This window comes from Oryctolagus cuniculus, chromosome 10 (genome assembly GCF_964237555.1).
Source record: "Oryctolagus cuniculus chromosome 10, mOryCun1.1, whole genome shotgun sequence".
Lineage (NCBI taxonomy): Eukaryota > Metazoa > Chordata > Mammalia > Lagomorpha > Leporidae > Oryctolagus > Oryctolagus cuniculus.
The window spans coordinates 46,491,068-46,512,987 of NC_091441.1; the positions used below are offsets into that span (position 1 = coordinate 46,491,068).

General features: G+C 39.5%; 1 long non-coding RNA gene across 1 annotated transcript in view; it reads right to left on the minus strand.

Annotated features, from left to right (window-relative positions):
* The window catches only part of LOC108177138 (uncharacterized), a 58,166-nt gene extending 41,857 nt beyond the window's left edge, over window positions 1-16,309 (minus strand). The window contains exon 1 of the long non-coding RNA XR_001793939.3: window positions 16,196-16,309. This is a non-coding gene — a long non-coding RNA (uncharacterized lncRNA). The remainder of the gene's footprint in view (window positions 1-16,195) is intronic.
* Between the last annotated feature and the right edge of the window lie 5,611 nt (window positions 16,310-21,920).

A 21,920-nucleotide genomic window follows, 5' to 3' on the forward strand; every position in this document is an offset into this window, starting at 1 on the left:
ATCAACATATGAAAGAGTTATCTGTACTCTTATGTTTATTGCAGTTCAATTTACAATAGTTAAGATATGGAATCAACCCAGATGTCCACCAACTAATGACTGGATAAAGAAAATGTGGTATTATACTCTATGGAATACTACTCAACCATAAAAAAGGAAGAAATCCTGTCTTTTGCAACAAAATGGATACAACTGGAAATCATTATGCAGTCACAGAAAGACAAATATCATATGTTTTCTCTGATATGTGGCTGTTAATATAGGATACAAAAACAAGATAGGAATGAAAAGGACATCATGTGACATGATACTGGTTTTAGCCCTTATTTATGCTCCTGTGAAACTGTGATCTCCCTACTTTTTACTTGTTGAATATTGTGGTTAGGGGTGAATTAAACCTGTGATTATATAGTGGATTGAAATTATGTCTTTGCAAAACTAAAGGGAAAAGAAGAAATAAGAAGGGGGTTGCAGGCAGAGAGAGGGGAAGGGCAGGCAGTATACTTATCCTTAGAATTGTATCTATCGAATTCATGAAATCTGTTCCCTTTATATTAATACTACTAAAAAAGGAAAAAAATCGATTTGAAACTTGAGCAAGGTTTTGAGTTTTGGATTTAGGAAAGCAAAGATTTTTTTTTCATTGTTTAGGAAACATTGAATTCTGAAATAAATATAGTAGTTGATTTAAAGAAGACATGGGAGAACTGTAGGAATAAGACGCTGTCTCTTGGATCAATGTATTTCATAAGATGTCTGTTTGACACAATTGAGCAGCTATTCCTAATAGCATTATTGTTTTTTAAAAAAGATTTATTCATTTATTTGAGTTACACAGAGAAGGAGAGGCAGGGGGATGGAGAGAGAGAGAGAGAGAGAGAGGGAGAGAGGGAGAGAGAGAGAGAGTCTTCTATTCACTGGTTCACTCCTCAATTGGCCACAACTGCCAGAGCTGCGCCAATCTGAAACCAGGAGCCAGGAACTTCTTCTAGTTCTCCCACACAGGTGCAGGGGCCCAAGGACTTGGGTCATCTTCCACTGCTTTCCCAGGCCATAGCGGAGAGCTGGATGGGAAGTGGAGCAGCTGGGACACGAACCAGCGCCCTTATAGGATGCTGGCACTGCAGGAGGTGGCTTTACCCGCTATGCCACATAATTGTTTTTTTAAATCAAGGAATATAAGTACATTATCTTAACATTAACAGTTTTCTCAACCCAGCAAGCAACCTTAAACTTGTCTATGGGTGATTGACAGCTATAGTTAGGTAATGTTTGCATTTTGCACCAGAGATTTGTTTTAGGAGGGAATTGTTATTTTTTTAAAAAGATGTATTTATTTATTTGAAAGAGTTACAGAAACAGTGAAACAGAGAAGGGGAGAGGGGAAGAGAGAGAGAGAAAATCTTCCATTTGCTGGTTTGTTCCCCAGATGGCCACAATGACCAGGGATGGGCCAGGCTGAAACTAGGAATCTGGAACTCTATGTGGGTCTCCCAGGTAGGTGGCTTTACCCTCTATGCCACAACTCTGGCCATGGGAATAATCATTTTTTAGGAAATACCTAGATAAGCTTGTTGATGAAAACAGGTAAAGACTTCATGAAGCGAGGACTGGATGGAAACAAGGATGATGAAATGCGTAAACCACTTGCAACTTTACTTTAAAAATAACCATAAATTTAGAGTAGAAGAGAGAAAAAGGTCGGACCCAGAGTAAAAGAGAAATGAATAAGAAATGAGAAGGAATTCAAGTTCTGTTGCAAGGGCCAGAGCTGAGAATGACAGAAGCCACTAAGAAACATTTGTTATGTGGTTGAGTAAATGATAGGATTTTAGGATGTACTTCTAAAATTATATGGGTTTGGTTTATTTTGTTGTTCTTGCTTCCTAACTCTTAACATCCACTCTCGTGTCTCTAAACCTACAGGGAGGCCTGATGTGCCCATACATTTCTGTAGGGTGGTTTGTGGCCAAGGACAAAGACTATAAAAAACTGCACACTGTGAGTTCTCATTGATATATGAGAAAGAATGGTCCCAGGTGAGTTTTAGAAATGCACATAGCAGACTATGGGAACACCAAGAACACCATGGAAAGACAGCTGCAGGTTGTCCTGACTTGGGAATGAGTGGGTCTTCTTTTTCCCTTCCCAATTTAGTATATAATAAATAATGAGCACATACTACATGTCACACACTAATTACATGCTTCACACACATTATCGCATAAGCCTCACAAGAACCTATCAGGTAGAGACTATTATTATGCTTTTAGACAGACAAGAAAATTGAGGCATGGGCTTACTAATCTACCTGTTCAAGATAATACAGCTAAGTAGAGCCGGGATGGCAGAAATGGATGTGAAGAAAGGCTGCCAGATCTGGAGCACAGTGTGACACTCTTGACCATGACACAGTAATGCCCTGGTCAGTCTCAGAGATGGGAGGATGATAGCTTGGGTTATGCATGACAGCAGCAAAGTCAAAAGTTCAGTGTGATGACTGGAGAGTGGAAACTGAAATATTGTAGTAGGTGTACCCAAGGAGTCCTGAGCTGAGCACTTAGAGCCACAGATGATGGTAAATAGCCAAGCTGATTGTCCACTGGAGTGCAAGACACAGAATTTTTGCTCATCTCTGGGATTTTGCCACTCATGGTGACCAAGTTCATGTAAAGAGTGCAGACGACAGGCAGAAGAAGGAATGCTTCATCTCACTTTACTTAACACTATCCTGACAAGTGAAACAAGACTTAAAACAGGAAAAGAGAGGAAATTGGAAAGGATTGGAAAAGGAAGAGAGAACAATTGTTGCCATTTTTGTATAACATGGCAATCAACGCATGGCTGGGTGTTAAATTAGTAAATGATTGATGGAGGGTTGATTATGCTTCACAGGAATCTTTGTGAAACACATCTTTGCAATTTATTTTATACAAATATTTGTAGTCAAGTGATTACAGCTCCAATCACAGAATGTAGATTTAGTCATTCTTGATAAATCCTTGTGTTTTCCTTATAAGGTTTTGAGAGTAGCCCTAAAGTTGTTAACTGTGAGGGACAAGGTCTTGGTGGATAAAATGTTACCTAGAAACCGAATAGTACCAGCTACTATTTCTGCATCCCTGTGGAACTTTGTTCGAAGCAAATGTGTTATGTTTTAATGAAGAAAGAAAATTAAAAGCATTTTTGTTAAAAATAGATGAAGTCGCAGCACTGTGGCTTGCGACACTGGTATCCCATGTGGGCACTGATTGGAGTCCCAGTGCTCCTTTTCCAATCAAGCTCCCTGCTAACGGACTAGGAAAGCAATGGAAGATGGCCTGAGTGTTGGGCCCCTGCACCCACGTGGGAGACCGGGGAGAAGCTCCTGGCTCCTGGCTTCGGATTGGCCCAGCTCCGGACGCTGCTGCCATTTAGGGAGTGAACCAGAGGATGGAAAACCTCTCTTTTTCTCTCCCTCTCTCTGTAACTCTGCCTCTCAAATAAATAAATAAACCTTTAAAAAATTAAAAATGGATGAAAAAGGGGCAGACATTTTGAGATGCAGTGTGTTCAGCTATTGCCTGGGATGCTCGTGTCCCATATCTGAGTAGCTGGAATCAAGCTCATCCACCACCTCCAGCCCAGCTTCCGACTACTATTTCTGGGAGACAGCAGATAATGGCCCAAGTGTTTGGATTCCCTGCCACCCAGGTGGGAGACGCTGAGAGAGTTTCTCTCTCCTGGCTTTGTCCTGGCCCAGCCCTGACTGTGGTGGACATTTTGGGAGTGAATCGGTAGATGGACGATCTCTTTCTCTCCCTCTCTCCCCTTCTCTCTCTGTCACTCTGACTTTTAAATAAATAAATAAATAAATAAAACCTTATAAACGAGTGAAAAAGAAAAAATATGTAAAATGAATAAATTTTAAAATATAAACATTACCAGATTATAGCATTTTATATATATATATACATATATATATATATATATATATATATACACAAATATGAGCTCTCACAGAGGACATAATGTTCAGGTGCATTTGTGTGAAACAGGAAAAGAAACTCTTCTCCTGGTAGACACAACTTTACCACAGGCCTCATGGCTTGATGTGGTAAGACTATGGCCAGATTTCATTTCCCACTTACACCTCTTAGGTACCTTTACTCAAGAACAGACTCAAATAAACATATGCAATAGATATTGAAAAGAGATCTTATTAGCAACAACAATAAAATATAGCAAGTTAATGAGGTTAAAAATACAATCACTGATAATTTTTACTAATAAAGGTAGAATAATAAATTGAGAGTCTCAGATTTTACCTGAATTGGAAGATTAAATTTTTTAAAGATTTATTTATTTACTTGAAAGTCAGAGTTACACAGAGAGGAGAAGGAGAGGCAGAGAGAGAGAGAGAGATGTCTTCCATCCACTGGTTTACTCCCCAGATGACCTCAATGGCCAGAGCTGAGCCAATCCGAAGCCAGGAGCCAGGAGCTTCTTCCAGGTCTCCCACGTGGGTGCAGGGGTCCTTGGAGCCAACTGTAAATGGACTGTTGCTATGTTATAGCTCTACTCAGGGCTTTTCTGGACACAGTGGTGAAGGAAAATTATCCCAGTGGATAAAACCAAAGCAGTATAATTGGAGGAAGACCTGGCCTGAAGTACAGATATTCCTGAACTTGGGCCATCCTCCACTGCTATCCCAAGCCATAGCAGAGAGCTGGATCGGAAGAGGAGCAGCCGGGACTAGAACCAGCGCTCATATGGGGTGCCAGTGCTTCAGGCTTTAACCTGCTGAGCCACAGCACCAGCCCCGAAGATTAAATATTTTAAAGACATTGATTAATCAATGAACATTTGTAGACCTTAGCAACTTCCAATTAAAATACAATGTCCTATGGTAGAGGCCAGGTAGGAACCAAAGGATGCTTCTCAGATCATAATACATATTGAGCCTTTAGTGACTACAATAGTACTTCAACTCTCCAACATTGTCTAAACAACACTGCTTCTCAAATAGAGAAATGTTATAGACACAGAACAGAAAAGACAACTGAAAGGTTGGTCACTTTGCACACAGTATGTTATCTAAGGACACCGTTTAGATGATGAGGTGGAACTAATATTAGCAGATGGATCTAGACATCCTTGTTTATTTTTGCCACTATTATCACCATCACTCTCTCAGATTTCCCTAATATTCTATTTATTTATTTATTTAAAAGGCAGACCAGCAGTAGGTGGGGTGGAGTGTGTGTGTGTGTGTGTGGCAGAGAGAGAGAGAGAGAGAGAGAGAGAGAGAGAGAGAGAGAGAGAAATTTCCATCTGCCTGTTCACTCCCCAAATTAGCCACAATCATAATGGCCAGGGTTGGACGAGGTCAAATAGATGAGCCAGGAACTTCATCCTAGTATGCCACAAGGGTGGCAGGAGCTCAAATATTTAGACCATTTTCTGCTGCTTTCCCAGGTGCATTAGTAGGAAGCTGGATCAGAAGCAGAGCAGCCTAGACTCAACTGGCACTCTGATATGGGATGCTGGCATTACAAACAGCAACTTAACCCTCTGTGTCACAACTCTGGCACTAATCTCATCTATTTGAGGATCCCAACCAACCACCCTAGCCATTTAATCGCTGTCTAGAAGTTCAGGAATATCTGTACTTCAGGCCAGGTCTTCCTCCAATTATACTGCTTTGGTTTTATCCACTGGGATAATTTTCCTTCACCACTGTGTCCAGAAAAGCCCTGAGTAGAGCTATAACATAGCAACAGTCCATTTACAGTTGGCTCCAATACATTATACTGACTTGTCTGTGAACCAAAGGCAGATCTTTCACCCTGCTCTATCTGTTGAACATAATTAACCCCCATGAGGTTATATGTGTTAGTTGGGAAACAGACATGAATGTAAATGCAATAGGTGCCATGAGAAATGAACCCTCTGGTCATATAACTTCCTTGTCACCTGGGTCTTCTTGGGTCCAATCCCAAATGTACTATTGCCATCATCTGATGACTTTTTCATCATCTATCTAAACTCTCAGGACCCCTTCATTCATTATCCATCACCCCAGATATTGCTGGGCCCCGTGTGTTAATTACCACTTTAGCCTTGCTACTCATTGTGAGAAGTATGTCAAACTCACATATGGCCTCTACCATTTGGAATCTTATTATCCCACTGTCAGTAAGGAGAGGTCCCAGCATCCTTTATGCTCAGTCTCAGTCTATAGAGGAGAATCACCATTTATTTAAAGATGCAACATCCTCACATCAGTGCTTTCTTCCTTCCCTTAGTTTAAGTAGTGCCCTCTACCCTTCTCAAGGAACATAACCATACGATGGGTTCTACTGTCTCACATAATGAACTCATTCAAATATTTCCACTTCCCAAACCTTCTAGCCTCCAGCCCTTAACATCTCCACTTTATTTACTATGGATCATTTCCATGTTAAATTTCAAGGAACATTCTCAGCAGCATGTTAAGACCAGCTGCAAGTGTGCCTGCCCGGACATTAAATCCTTATTACAGAATAGTACTCTCATATCAAAAAAATTCTCCCTTATGCACTGTTATATATACCTCTCTATTCCTAATACCAGCTCCAGATTTGACCTCATTGTTCCTACTAGTGTAAACTAGTGCTTGCAATTCCTTTCATGTAGAAGCTAATTCCAGAGCAGAGATTGTGTTTCCTCATAAGGATGTGCTAAAACCTGTGATTGTTACTCTTATGCATCTCCTTGGCTAGACTATAGTGTCAACTCTTTGGTCAAACACCAGTCTAAATGTTGCGTAAGGGTATTTTTAGGTATGATTATTCAGTAGACTTTAAGTAAAGCAAATTATCCTCCATAACATGGATGTGTCTTATCCAATAAATTTAATGCAGAAAGAAAAAAAGAAAGAAAGAGTGAGGGGAGAAAGAAAAGAAGGAAGGATTATATTTTTAGATTTGTGTCTATGAAATGGTTGAATACAAATCTGTTCTCTTTATATTCATTTTATGTTAACATGAGAGTTGATGAGAATTGTATTGTAGTAACTATGCATTTCTTGTGACCCTAAGAATCTAATGTATTAATAAATTTCTTTAAAAAAAAACAGAGCAAAGACTGAATATCTTTGAAACTGAAGGAATTCTTCTCAAGACTGCAACATAGAATTTCTGTGTTGCCAGCCTGCTGCTCTGCAGAATTCAGACTTAGGAATACAACTATAACTATTCTACAGCAGCAACATCACCTGAATTTCTAGCCTCACCAGCCCTTACAACTGATTAAATAGTCAATTTTCCTCCCTCTTTCTCATCCACCCCCTTTCTCTTGGCAGTTCACCTCTAGAAAGGAATGTTCTATCCTGAGGGTTTGTCTTGTAGGATACTTCCTATTGTGTTAGCCTGGGTTCTCCCACAAGCAGAACCTGAGACAAGCTGGAGTCTTGTGAGCAGGGTGTTTATGTGGGAAGCAATCCCAGATGGCAGAAGTGAGGGAGAGTGGAGAAACATGGGAAAAGAAAAGGGCAGTACACGGGCACTTTCCTGAAGTCGGTTGTCCCTGCAGGTGGCTGATGCTCAATTCCTTGTGAACTTCTGACACCCTTATGAAATGTCTCCCAGAACTCCCTGGCCAGGGCTTAAAAGGGAGAATTACCTTTCTACCAGTTTTCACCCTCTGCTTTTGTGTTCCATTTTGTGTAGACGTGGATACTAAGCAGACTCACCTCTTCCATAGGAACTTTCGAACTTGTTGTCACCCACAGCTCCTTGAAGGGTAAAATAATAAACTCAAATGCCCTGTTCTTTGACCATGATCCCTGTGCTATAACTCCATCCTCTCACTCCCTTACCTTTATTATACCTGCTTTCCAAATCCTAAGCTTTGATTCTTACATTTTATTCCATTCATAGTGTCCGAGGCAATGTCAAGTAGATTCAAACCCTGCCTCACCATATACTGTCTCAGCCCTCTAATCTTGGAGAAGTTATTTGAATTTTGTATGTGTTAGTTTTCTTGTCTATAAAATGGGATAATAACAGTACCAACTTTATGGAGTTGTTTTGAACATGACTTGAGGTAATATATGTAAAGTATTTAACAGTATGCTGATGCATAGGAACTATTCAATGAATGATTACTATTACCATTACAATGGTGGTTAATATAATGATGATGCTATTTGTTCAGCTCAGGTACTACAGTTTATAACTTCATCTACTTTCTTACTTTCCAACCTTGGGTTTCTGTTGGATCTAACAAATAAACCTGAAGCTGTATTTATGTACTCTTCACTTCAGTTGATCTGTTGAGTACAGATAGATATAATTACTAAAATGGAGATTAAAGTACACACCTATTCATGGTCCCTAGCTAATGGCTACTGCAAAGACCTACCATTTGTTGATAAATCTCTATCCTCATTTTGTTTCTTCTTTTTTTAAAATTTATTTGACAGAGTTAGACAGTGAAAGAGAGAGACAGAGAGAAAGGTCTACTTTCCGTTGGTTCACCCCCCAAATGGCCGCTACAGCCAGAGCTGCGCCAATTTGAAACCAGGAGCAAGGTGGTACTTCCTGGTCTCCCATGAGGGTATAGGTGCCCAAGCACTTGGGCCAAACTCCACTGCCTTCCCGGGCCACAGCAGAGAGCTGGACTGGAAGAGGAGCAACCGGGATTAGAACCCGGCACCCATATGGGATGCCGGCGCCACAGGCGGAGGATTAACCTAGTGAGCCACGGTGCCGACCCCCTCATTTTGTTTCTTTAGAGTAATGTCCTTACTTATTCTGAGCAAAATTGAAATCAAGACCTGGTATATTTCAAAGTCACTCTCCTTTTCTGCCTATGTACACTTAAAAGGGCATCTCCATTGATTCTCCCTTCCTTTCCCCAAATTTCAAATCTCAACTGGTACTCTGTTATTGTTAACCAAGTCTAAGGATTCTATATTTGTTCAAGAGCCCACCTGCTCTGGTCCTCACATTGCTTTATCAAATTGTCAACAAATCTGTTGTTGCGTACATGTGCTAGTCATCGTGACCCTTCCTTAAAAGAACTCTGAAATTTGACTGGGTTGAAATAGTTGTTCTACTACTTTGCTGAAGTGTGATATTTGGCAAGCCATTTAGCCTCTCAACTTCTCAGGTTAACCTCTCTTTCAATGGAAAATAATTCTAATCACGTAGGGTGGTTGTAAGGATTGAATAGATTAATGTCTATGAAGTGCTTGGAACAGAGACTCAAATATAATAATGAGCATTAAAGAGCTGTTATTTTTATTTTTAATGTAGGGAATCATCCATCAAACAACTTAGCAGGAGACAGAGCAAAAGGGAGCAAGTCCCTCTTCCTGCCTTCTGGCATCCTGAGTTAGGAGAATCCTAGGGATTTGATACTTGAGCAATGGAAACAAAGACTGAGAGTAGGTGAGATGATATTCCAGGCTGTACTAGGACTGTGTTTGAGATCTTATGACAAGTGTCCTGTGGTGGTGTTGCCAGATGTAAGATCATGGATAGATGATGCTGTGACTGCGCATTCACTATGCTTTCTTATAGCAAAGTCTCCCTGACTCTTCTGAGTTTTCTAATTCTGGTTCATCAGCTTTTCCATTGATTCCATGATGTCCCTAAAATTCCCACAATACATTCTTTTTCTGTCATCATTAGCTTCTGTCCATTCTTCTTGTCTGAATTCAGGAATCCTGACAACTATAGTGATCACTACCTCTCCTAGAAATTCTTGGGAGACAATTCTCCTTTCTTCCTAACTATGCTCCTCAAATTATATATGTACTTCTCTGACTTCTCTGCCAAACTCTTTATCTCTACAGTTTTTCTCTGTTCCTGCTCCTTTTTCTTCCCATTCTAAACACTCTCTCTGACTTAGCTTGTCTGGGTCAATGTCTCCAACTACTTCAACCTAATGTAAATGGTTCCTATACCCATGTTTTCACTGAAGCCTTCAGTCCCAAACTCCAGATGCTAATTTTCACTTCTTAGATTTTGTATAACCTGGAGGAACTGCCTGTATCTTCTCCAACTACGACAAGTTCATATCACTGCACTTCCTGGAGAAGTAATTCATCAGCCAATGTTATACAAGAGTCATTCTTGGATCTTCTGTTTCCTCTTTTTCCTTTCTCTTGTTTCTACTGCTTTACTTATGATCCCTCTTCTTCAGACTGAGAAATTGCAAAGCCTTCTCACTTTTTAAAATGCAAATCTGTTATTGGTATTTTGCTTAGCAGTTTCAGATGGTTTTATATTTTTATCATATCACACAAAGTAATTCTAGTCAAATTATTTCAATCTATAATTAATTCATTCAGGGGCCTGTTGGAGGTCTCACTAGGTAGGAAGCATTAGAAGTGCAAAGACATGACATTATTTCAAAAATTTCATGGGCACATTCAATTAAAAGATAAGTTTTTCTTGGTACAAATAACTTTTGATATCCATGCATACTTTTTCATAATATGAATTTCCATAAATTTTTGAAGACCCCTGTATGCATGATTTTTTAAAAAAATCACAACAGTATAAGGTTATATTTTTAAACAATATTTATTTATTTATTTATTTTAGAGACTGAGTTACAGGAAGAGAGGAAGAGACACGGAGAGAGAGATCTTCCACCTACTGGTTTACTCCCTAATTGGGTTGCAATGGTCAGGGCTGGATGGGGCAGAAACCAGGAGCCAGGAACTCCATCCAGGTCTCCCAGGTGGGTTTTGGGGGTCCAAACACTTGGGCCATCTTCTGCTGCTTTCCCAGGTGCATTAACAGAGAGCTGGATAGGAAGTGGAGCAGCTGAAACTTGAGCAGGTGCTCCTAAGGGATGCTGATATCATAGGTAGTGGCTTAACCTACTGTACCACAACAGTGTCCCCTCCCCACTTTTAAGATTTGTGTATTTGAAAGGCAGAGCTACAAAGAGAGAGAGAAGGAGAGAAAGACACACAGAGAGAACCAATACAAAGTTATCTTTTACTTCCATTTCCATGAACTTTTCAGAACCATTATACACACAGGAAGAAGATAAGAAGAGACCTAGGGGAGACGACGGTCATTTAATCTGCAAGCCAAGGAGACAGGATAGGAGCAGATCCTCTCTTCACAGTGCTCAGAAGGAACTAACCCTGGCTTGCCAAGCTGTGAGAGAGTACGTTTCTATTGTTTAAGTGACCCAGTTTGTGGTATTTCACTACAGGAGGTACAACAAATGAACATAAATATAAATTCAGAAATATTTATAGTATTGTATTAAATGAAATGAATACACACAAATGTACATACTCACCTATAGTTTGCAGTGTATCCCAAAAACAATAGAAAACAAAAATGCTATAGTTTGTTTCATTGAACCTGTAAACTTGAATACACCACAGAGAATGTGAAAGCAAAATAAATCTTAAATCAATAAGTGCAAAGTATGGTATTTTCTCTGTGTGTCCAAAGAAAGCAGTTACAAGTAAATATATAGCTTTTTAAATTGTACCTGTTGATTATATTATTTCCATATTTTCTTGAATGAACTTAATGGCATTTATAGTCAACCTAAAATGGACACAAAATTTATTTCATTTTCAAACTATTAATCCTAGTTGTTTTTTTATTTATCTGTTTATTTTGAGTTAAAGGAATACCTTTTCTCTACAAGACTAGATGATAAAAAATTCAAAAGAAATTCTTAAATAGCAAACATACATATTGCACACAAAGATGGGTGAAAGTTTAAAATGCTAGTGGAACGGATGAGCTGTCCTTAGAGATTTTAAATGCGCAGAATATGCATGAGATTTCTTCCTCTTTAATTTCTCCTTTCCTTCTACTTCTCTATTCAAAAGTGAATGAAATAAGAAGCAGAAGGAATAGATCTTATTCCAGAAAACTTTCAGAAGTGCCCCTAAATTTGGCACTCTTTCTTCTAAATTTCTATAGATATTCATAGACTGGACAGTTTGCTTGTGAGTTCATTGACTTTTGTTGCAGAGTAGCATTCGGTTAACATATTATCTAGCCAGGCCTGTGGAAATCAGTTTTACTAGCACATTAAAATCACCCGGGAGGGACTTTCCGAACACATGTACCTGAGCTCCAATGTCAGAACTTCTGATTTAATTGGCCTGAGGTGAGGCCCCAGTCATCAGGATGTTTTTTCAGACTGTAGCATCGATTGAAGTGTGTGAGGTTGAGAACCTCCATCTGGGCAGTGTTTATTATCCTTGGCTATTCATCAAAATTAACTGGGTTGCTTGTTAAAACTGTAGATTCCTGAGCCACTCCCTCAAGAATCTGATTCAGTAAGTCTGTGGAATCTGTACTTTAAACAAGCACCCCAGGGGTTTTTGATAATTGGTTGAATTTAGGAAACACTAATCTAGTACATCCAATAAAATGCAAACTAGCTAGACGGGTCTGTTTTGTGCTTAATGACAAAATTTTCTCAAACTCATTCTAATACTACGTGTTGTTAAAAAAATTTTCTCTTAAAATTGTCTACTTTTTCTGTGTGTCCTAGTGTGTAGATTTATTTAGCTTATCAAGTGGCCCCTTTCAGGACATTCAAGAACCAATTTGCAATATACATAAGAATAAATATGTTTTCCACAGATTTCATAGATGCACACAGGATATCAAATCAATAAATTAGTTGTAAAATATTTGTGTTATGTGTAATAATCCTAAACACTAAGAAGATCTTTGAAATGATATTTTTCTTCAGGGGAATATTTCTTTTTTTCCCCTCACCAGTTAGGAATCACTATTTCCTATTCAAATGAATTTGGAATTCTTCTTTTTAAAATTTTTATTTTTTATTTTTATTTTAATTGAAAGAGAGACAGATCTCCCACCTGGTGGTTCACTCCCCAAGCACACTCAACAGCCAAAGCTGGGCCAGGCTAAAGTCAGTTAGTCAATCCAAGTTTCCCATGTCAGTGTCAGGAACCCAGCTACTTGAGCCACCATCTGTTGCCTCCCATGGAACACATTAGCAGGTAGTTGGAGTCAGGATTGAGCTGGGACTGAAATTCAGGCCCTCCCATATGGCATAGGTATTGCAAATAGCACCATAACCACTGTGCCCAATGCCTGCCCCTGGAATTCTTAATCGTCATTCTTATAGTCTGGGCATATAATGCTATATAATCAAGCATAATTTTTTCAATTTCCTTCCGGCCACCTCTACCAGAATACCTCGTTCTCATCCTCATTTGGGAGTTAGTTGGAGTGGGAAGAGTGTTCTATTCTGTTGGTTGGCCTTTTCAACGGCCTCCAAAGGAGACTCCATACAGAGCTGCCTCTTTTTAGACATGTGTCTTTCAGCCAGGGACCAAATGGTAGCTACCAAGACCAGATGCATGGGGTGGGGAGGGATCAAATCCTTTTGTACTTTCCTAGTTTAAATCTGTGCACTATACATAGTGTTCTGATTCACAGTGTGTTACATGCATTTGCACTTCTCAAATCAGGCTGGGCTTCTGGAAATACACATTTCTCTTTGCAACCTAGAATAAAGAGATAAATATCTTGCGGCTTAGCAAACACGAAAACAAAGCAAACAAAAACGAATGAAACAACACCACCAACAATAACAAAACAACATATTTTGGGACAATAACCTGTGGGGCTTTGTTCTTTATTTTTCCTTTTTTCAGAGTATTCTACCATTTTACCTATGGGTGTTTTTTCACTTGGGTATCTTAACCTTCTGAAGATAGATCTTTTACTGAGGCTCACCATGGTTAATCTATTTTACCTTCTATAAGAAAGTGAAGCATGTATGTGTGTGTGTATATTTACACTCACAATTTGAGATACAATAAGTTTATTCAGGTCTAAAAATAAAGCAAATAATAGAACAATCAGTGTTATGCTGGTTAATGTTTAACCAACTTTCCAGGAAAAAAAAAATTACAGATACACTTATGCAGAACACTTGTGATTTCCATTGTGCAAGTACTCTCACCAGAACTGATTTCGAGCTGCCAACACCAGTTCCCTGAGCACAGATTTCAGAGAAGACATGCATAATCAGTGCTAACCCAGAACTAGCAGCTGCAGGGGGAACTTTACAGGCCTCAGTCCTATTCATATCCACTATAACTCAACGAAATGGAAAACAATAGATTTGAATCAGGACAACTGGCTTTGAGTTTTGATTGGCTACTTCCAGGCCCTGTGAACTCAAGCAAACAACTTCCTTCCTTTTAATCCTGAGTCCTTCTTAATAGTGTATTGAAATCTTTCTCTTTAATTATTTCCCTTTGAACATTTTTCTACTTCTTAGCATGTTTCAAAACAAGTGTGAGATGTCATATTTATATTTGTATTATGATATAATGTGATGAAAATGTGAAATTCCTTGTTTAAGCATGAGAGATACATCAGACAAGTTCCTGTAGAACATACAATACCTGTCCAGTTCTCCTCAAAATTGCCAAGGTCATCAAAAACAAGGAAAGTACAAGAGACCTTCAGAGCCAAGAGGCAGCTATTGAGACAGAGTAACTAAATGTAATGTGGTATTCTGGATGGATCCTGGGATAGAAAAGGACATTATATCAATCTGAAAAGAACAATGAGCTTTAGTTAATAATATTCTACAATAGTACTTCAATAAGTTCATGGAAAATGGAATTAAAAGTTTACTTCAGCACAGAAGACTGAAATCCACGCACCAGTAAGATTTTCAAAAAGTAAATGGAAAAATAAAAGATAAGGAAATGGAAAGGTTGAGTGCCCAGAATGGTCAGTTTCAACTATGCATATATGTTGAAAAGTGTGCAAGGATTACATGCTAATCCACAATTACAGAAACAAAATACAACTGGGCAAATGTTTTACCTAGAGGTTAAGGTGCTGGGTAGGATGCCCAGATCTCATGTGGCAGTGCCTGGGTTCCAGCCTCAGCTCCTCTCCGGATGCCAGCACCCTGCCAATGTGAAGCAGCAAGTGATGGATGGCTCCAGTGGCTCCGTCCTGCCCCCCACATAGGAGACGTGAACTGAGCTCCGGGTTCCTGGCTTGAACCTGTCAAAGCCTGGGCTGTTGTGGACATTTTGGAAGTGAACCCGGGGTGGGAGCTATCTCTGCCTACCTGTCTGTCTATCTATTCCTCTCTCTGTTTTTCTGACTCTGAAATAAACAAATTTAAAAACAACTAGAAAAGGAATTCATTTTTTAAAAGTTCATAAAAAATGTGCTTTATGAAAAAATGCATAGATTTCAAAATTGCACCAAAATAAACCCGTTAATTTCCTTTTTCCATAAATTTTCTGAATTTCCTTCATATTGATATTTGATTTTTGAATCCTAAAAAATCTGCCATAACAATATAAGATATGAGTAATAGGGGAAGGCAAGTATGAAATACATAGGCACACTCTGCACTTTGCAATCTTTCTATAAACCTAAAGCTGTTCTAAAACATAACAAGAATAAAAATCACGTGTAAGCTTTGCCCATGTGATAAATATTTGCAAAGAATATTACATGAGGGGGCTTCAAAAAGTTGGGAGAAAATGGAATTAAAAGAGAATGTGAGTTTTCCATGATTTTTTTGAAGCCTGCTCAGATAATGTGACCTTTGAATCCTTTTTGAGGGGAGAAGAGGGGGTGGGACAAAAGTTTCCAACTATTGAACCACTCTTCACATGATACAGCTTCAAGTTCTGCCCACATAGTGAAGTTTGACAGTTCCCTGAATAAACACAGTTCTTCCACATTTGTGGGTGCTGATCAAATGCTTCAAGGATGAACAAGCTTCCTTTGGCCTCTTTATCTGGCCAACTTCTGTCTGTTTTTCAAGCTCAGCTCAAACACCCTGTCCTCCTTGTGACAAATCAGATCTACTCCCACTGTTCTCTTTATCTCCTGCGTTGAGTTACCTTTCCCCTGTGTGCTTTCACGGCATCCTGACACAGTTATTTTGTCATGCTGTGTTATAATGTTTGTTTCATCTGCTTCTTTTATTATACCGTGAGTAGAGGCCCTAAAAGCCCAAAGAAGGGAGACGGTAAAAATCAGCTGGATAAAGCTGGTCTCTGCCTGGACTTGGCTTGTCCCCACCTCCCTGTCGCTCATTCCCCTTTCACATACATGCCTGTGTCCCTCCTGGTTCAGAGGCTGCCTGCCCACCCTCCCTTTTCTTCATCTAATTCCTCCTTACATTTAATTCTCCATTTCCAGGATACACTCACCTCTGAAATCGGTTGCGTTTACAGCCAGGAGGACAGGAGGGCAGCCTTGATGTGTCTCGCCTTGCTTTTCATGTGGTTTCAGTTTGTGTCAACTCAGGGCCCCTGGTCTTACGCTTGCATTCCCCACAGGTCACCTAGTATTTGGCTCACTCACAGGTGCTGATTGCCTGGTGTTCTGAGTTTCCCAGTCGACACTGAATGACCTTTTCCTGAAAGCCTGAAACACTTGCATCCTATGCCAGTGTTCAGCATGTGATTATAACTTTCTTCGTTCATTCAGTGCTATACAAACTTTTGTTTGTCTGCTTAACAATGCTGTATACATTTTTAGGGCATTGGTTGTTTTCCCTTATTCATTTTACTTTGCTCACAGTGTCTGGCAGTATACTGGAAACGTAATAGGTACTTACTAATATTTAGGGGATTCATTCCGGAATAGCAGCATCAGGGGCTGGCAAAATGTTGAGCCCACTGCAACCTGAGCCCAGACTCTTGAGAATGGGACCTGGGAATCCCGAAAGAGCATTTTGTAGACTCATTTTCCCGGGATTTTCCCCATGCAGGGAAATTATCTCTTAGCAATTGATTTCAGAAGTGCTCTAACACAATGATGATTTGAGCCCTGTGGCTAACTGAAGCCATTTTATAAAAGTATTCTTTCATGGGTGCAATTTCTTTTGTTTAATGTTAATCACTCTTTATTAATATAAAGGATACCACAGTAAAGTGGAAAAGTGTATTCTTATGTTGTCCAAAAATATTCATGAGTTACTGTCGTTCCTTTATCACATTTCTATTCTATATATTATACACTATAGCAGTGGAAAGTTATACTTTCTTAATGAAAATGGAAAAACAGATTCTAAAAAAATTCTTTGTGATGTATGTTTTGTCTATTTGTTGTGTAACATCACTATAATAGTAAAGATTCCTTCACTCTATGCCATTCATTTTTTTTTTTTGACAGAGTTAGACAGTAAGAGAGAGAGACAGAAAGATCTTCCTCCCATTGGTTCACCCCCAAATTGGTGCTGTGGCCAGAACTACGCCGAGCCGAAGCCAGGAGCCAGGTGCTTCCTCCTGGTCTCCCACGCGGGTGCAGGCTCCCAAGCATTTGGGCCATCCTCCACTGCCTTCCCGGGCCACAGCAGAGAGCTGGCCTGGTAGAGGAGCAACCGGCTCTAGAACCCAGTGTCCATATGGGATGCCAATGCTGCAGGCGGAGGATTAATCAAGTGAGCCACAGCACCGGCCCCTCTATGCCATTCATGTTAACTGAAATTTGTTGAAAGTTCGGAAATTTGGAATCTGAATTATTTAGACCATAAAGAACTTCAATATTCAGTTTCAAAAGTCCTTGTCTTATAGCTTTGATTTGAAAATTTTTCACCATGCAGATAACAGCACGAAATTAATAAATTGCAAAACTCAGAGAGATTATTCCAAATTCATCACTGGTATTTTTCTTTTTTTCTTTCTTTCTTTTTTTTTTTTTTTTTTTTTTGACAGGCAGAGTGGACAGTGAGAGAGACAGAGACAGAGAGAAAGGTCTTCCTTTTTGCCGTTGGTTCACCCTCCAATGGCCGCCGTGGCCGGCGCACTACGGCCCAGCGCATCGCGCTGATCCGAAGCCAGGAGCCAGGTGCTTCTCCTGGTCTCCCATGCGGGTGCAGGGCCCAAGGACCTGGGCCATCCTCCACTGCACTCCCGGGCCACAGCAGAGAGCTGGCCTGGAAGAGGGGCAACCGGGACAGAATCCAGCGCCCCGACTGGGACTAGAACCGGGTGTGCCGGCTCTGCAAGGCAGAGGATTAGCCTAGTGAGCCGCAGCGCCGGCCCAGTATTTTTCTTAATGAGCTCTGAAATAACGTCTCCATTTTGTTGTGTTTCCCTGTGTTCCAGCTCTGCAGAATTGCTTTACTACCACTGGCGATCTAGCTCACTGTGCCATTATGTCGTCAAACATCTTTCCTACTTATTTTGCACATTACTATATTCCCTTCCAGACTCAAAATGCAAAAGTTCTAGAAAGACCTCCCTGGCCCTTCTACCCTGAGTGTTTTAAGTGTCAATCCCTTATCCCCAGTCGTATAGTCATTCTCTGAATTACTGTGACAATGTCGCTTTTCACTTCTATTTGAGCAAATCTTGATGCAGTGCAGAGCATGATACGTACCCAGGGAAAGCAGTCGAGTCAAATTTTTCAACTTCTCTTTTCTGTCACATTACATCATGTCTTTTTTCTCCTTTTGCATTTTTCTTCCCCTTTTGCTAATTTTCAATATTGTAGTTAAGTAGATGTTCAGTGTTGAGTGTTTCCATCAATTTGTTTACCATTACTGCTGGCTGTATTTTTGCTCCATATAATTTATAAATCTTAAGTGTTGTTTTTTACTATTTTAGTTCATTGAGATGTATACAATTAATTTATTTTAAAAAGACTACAAAAATTGTTAAATACTTTGCATTTCATTTTTTTAAAATATTCTGCCAGACTTTATTATGTTAGATATGTTAGATAAACAGGGCATTTTTCAGGCTGCTTAGAGACCATGTAAATTGTAGGCTACTTTATTACTATTGCTTGGTTTCTGTGTTGATTCTCTTCCTAGCCTTGGTTGGTTCTCCCTTCTTTCTCTCCCTTTCTCCACACACACACACACATTTTTATTTATTTTTTTTACAACATAAGGGACAATCCAAACAATTAAAGGATAAAAATCCTTTTCAAGTTCGAATGTAATAAGTAAAATAAAATAAAACAGTCCTAAGACCTAAGAAGTCCTTCATGGATCCTTCCTACCTCCTGCTTTGCCCTAGCATCCCATCTTCAGTTGTCCCTGCATACCCTTTTTCTGTTCTCTGTATATCCTTTTTTATTATTAAGAAAACGTCATCTTCTACCCTAAGAGTTGAGGACAAACCTCAAATCCACCCTCTCATCTCCAATAGTGCAATCTGCAGCACACAATGGTACAAAAATATATTCCCTAGCATTCAAAACAGAATAAAATAACACCGTTGGCCTTTGGCAAAATGTATGTATCTTCCAGAACAGTGGCAAATTGCAAGTGTTAGCAAAGTGTTCTAAGCTAAGCATGGTAAACCTTGGGTTTTGCATTGTAGCTAAGAACTTTGATCCATCTTAGGGGAAAAATAAGTGTGCAAGTGAAATTTGTACTCATTAAATAAAAGGTTACTTTGAAAAAAAAACTTAAAATATAAAAAAGATAAGTGTGCAGGTGCTCACACACATCTCCAAAGGTTTCTAATTCAAATTCATATAGAGAAAATGAATCTTGCACTAAAAGACAACACAATCTACATTCTTCTCTATCCATGCTAAAAAGTATTTTCTATGATCATGCAGAACAGTTTCAATCTCCTGTTTTCAGCTTTCTAATAATTTCTCAGTACACAAGAAGTAATGGCAACTTATAGTAGCACTCTAAGCCATCATCCTCACTCATAGAACTGCAGCACAGCATCTGAACCATTTTATTCACCAAGCACCACTAGACCCCTTATATCTTGATATAGAACTCCAATTGTGAAACTCTAGTTCAGGAAATAATACTGATTCGAGAAAGAGATTTATATATAAACAAGGTTTTTATAGTAATTAAAAACTAGTAATAGCTTAGATGCACAATATTAATAAGTGATTAAATAGATCAACTGTGTTGCATTTATTTGAAGAAATTTATTACAGTTACTAACATGGTATTTGTATAGGGCTTGTAAAGACATAGGACAAATGTCATGATATAGGAGATTATTTGTACTATTAAAGGGAAAAAGCACATTGCAAAGTTACATTCGTAGCACAGTTTAAAAGTGTCAAAAATCCTATACACAGAAACTAGACTGCAGACTGATGATTACTTTCAGATTATAGGTGTGATTTCTTTCCTAATTTTCTATCTTAGCCAAGTTTAGATAGTGAGTTTATATTCTCATCTTTAAAAATCAACATTTAGGCGCTGATATTGTGGCCTAGCGGGTAAAGCCGCAGCCTGCAGTGTAGGCATCCCATATGTGCACCTGTTCCAGTCTTGTCTACTCTATTTCCAATCCAGCTCTCTGCTATGGACTGGGAAAGCAGTAGAAGGTGGTCCAAGTGCTTGGGCCCCTGCACCCATGTGAGAGACCTGGAAGAAGCTCCAGGCTTCGGATCAGCCCAGCTCTAGCTATTGAGGCCATTTGGAGGGTGAACCAGCAGGTGGAAGACTTTCTCTCTCTCTCTCTCTTTTTTTTTTTTTTTTTTTTTTTTTTTGACAGGCAGAGTGGACAGTGAGAGAGAGAGACAGAGAGAAAGGTCTTCCTTTGCCGTTGGTTCACCCTCCAATGGCCGCCAGCATGCCGCAGCCGGCGCACCGCGCTGATTCGAAGCCAGGAGCCAGGTACTTAACCTGGTCTCCCATGGGGTGCAGGGCCCAAGCACTTGGGCCATCCTCCACTGCACTCCCTGGCCACAGCAGAGAGCTGGCCTGGAAGAGGGGCAACCAGGACAGAATCTGGTGCCCCGACCGGAACTAGAACCCGGTGTGCCAGTGCCGCAAGGCGGAGGATTAGCCTAGTGAGCCACAGCGCCGGCCGAAGACTTTCTCTCTCTCTGCCTCTGCAACTTTGCCTTTCAAATAAATAAATAAATCTTTAAAAAAAATCAACATTTAATAATATAATTCCTAACATATAAGATAAATAGTTAATAGTAAAATTTCATTTGCATGCAATAAAAACCTGAATACTTTTGAACATTTAACTTTTAAGAACATCAAATAAAATAATAATTGAAAGAAATAGCAGGAAATGAATACAGGCCTAAAAATGTATTATATTCACTTCTCTAGGGATTTGAAAACAAATACTTATAGAAAATTTTAAGCTTTACAAGGGCAGCCACCACGTCCAGCACCATGGATAATGCTTAGCATGTAGAAGGTGTTAATGAATAATGGTTGGATAATTGACTGATATTGAAATGATGGTAAAGAAAAGGTAAGCTTAGTGAATAGCTGTTGATTTGTCTGTTGAGCTGCTATTCTTTCTTCTCCTGACTGTAGCACACAATTGTCTTGGGGCAATGGCTTCTTCTAGGCTTCTTGGGCATGTGATGTAGCTATTACTCCATGACTGTTGGCTTATGTGCAAGGTCTGGGTCAATGGTCTGGGTCAATTGTGTTTTGCTCAAACTGTTGGGAGAAAGGCATGCTCTTTCAACAGTGGATTGCTAAGCCAATAGAACATATCTTTAGCCCTATTGGTGGCCATCTTTGCCTCTGCATTGAGAAAGCTGAATGGTAATGAAACCAGCACAAGGAAAGGCAGAGCTAAGTGGTGGTGACAACTTTTGCCTGAATTTAGGATACCCCTGAACTTCCCAGTTACATGCCCTAGCAAATTTCCTTATCCTTAAGGATGAGGGAATTTTGTTTTGTTTAGTTTCTCTTGAGTAAGTTTGAGTTAGGTGTGTATGCTGAATAGAGTTTAAATCATCTAGCCATGTGTGCTGACATTTCACTTTATAAGTCTGACAGTAGTTTTGATAATAATTGGGAATGGTCACTTTATGTAAAATTAATCAGTATTCTATGAAAACAGCTTTAAGAGACCATTGCTAGTAATTACCAGATAACATTCTGTACTCATAATTTTTAATAACACTTTATCCAGATAGCTTACTAGTCTAGTGAAATTTAAGGTGCTTTCCACTGCAGTATAT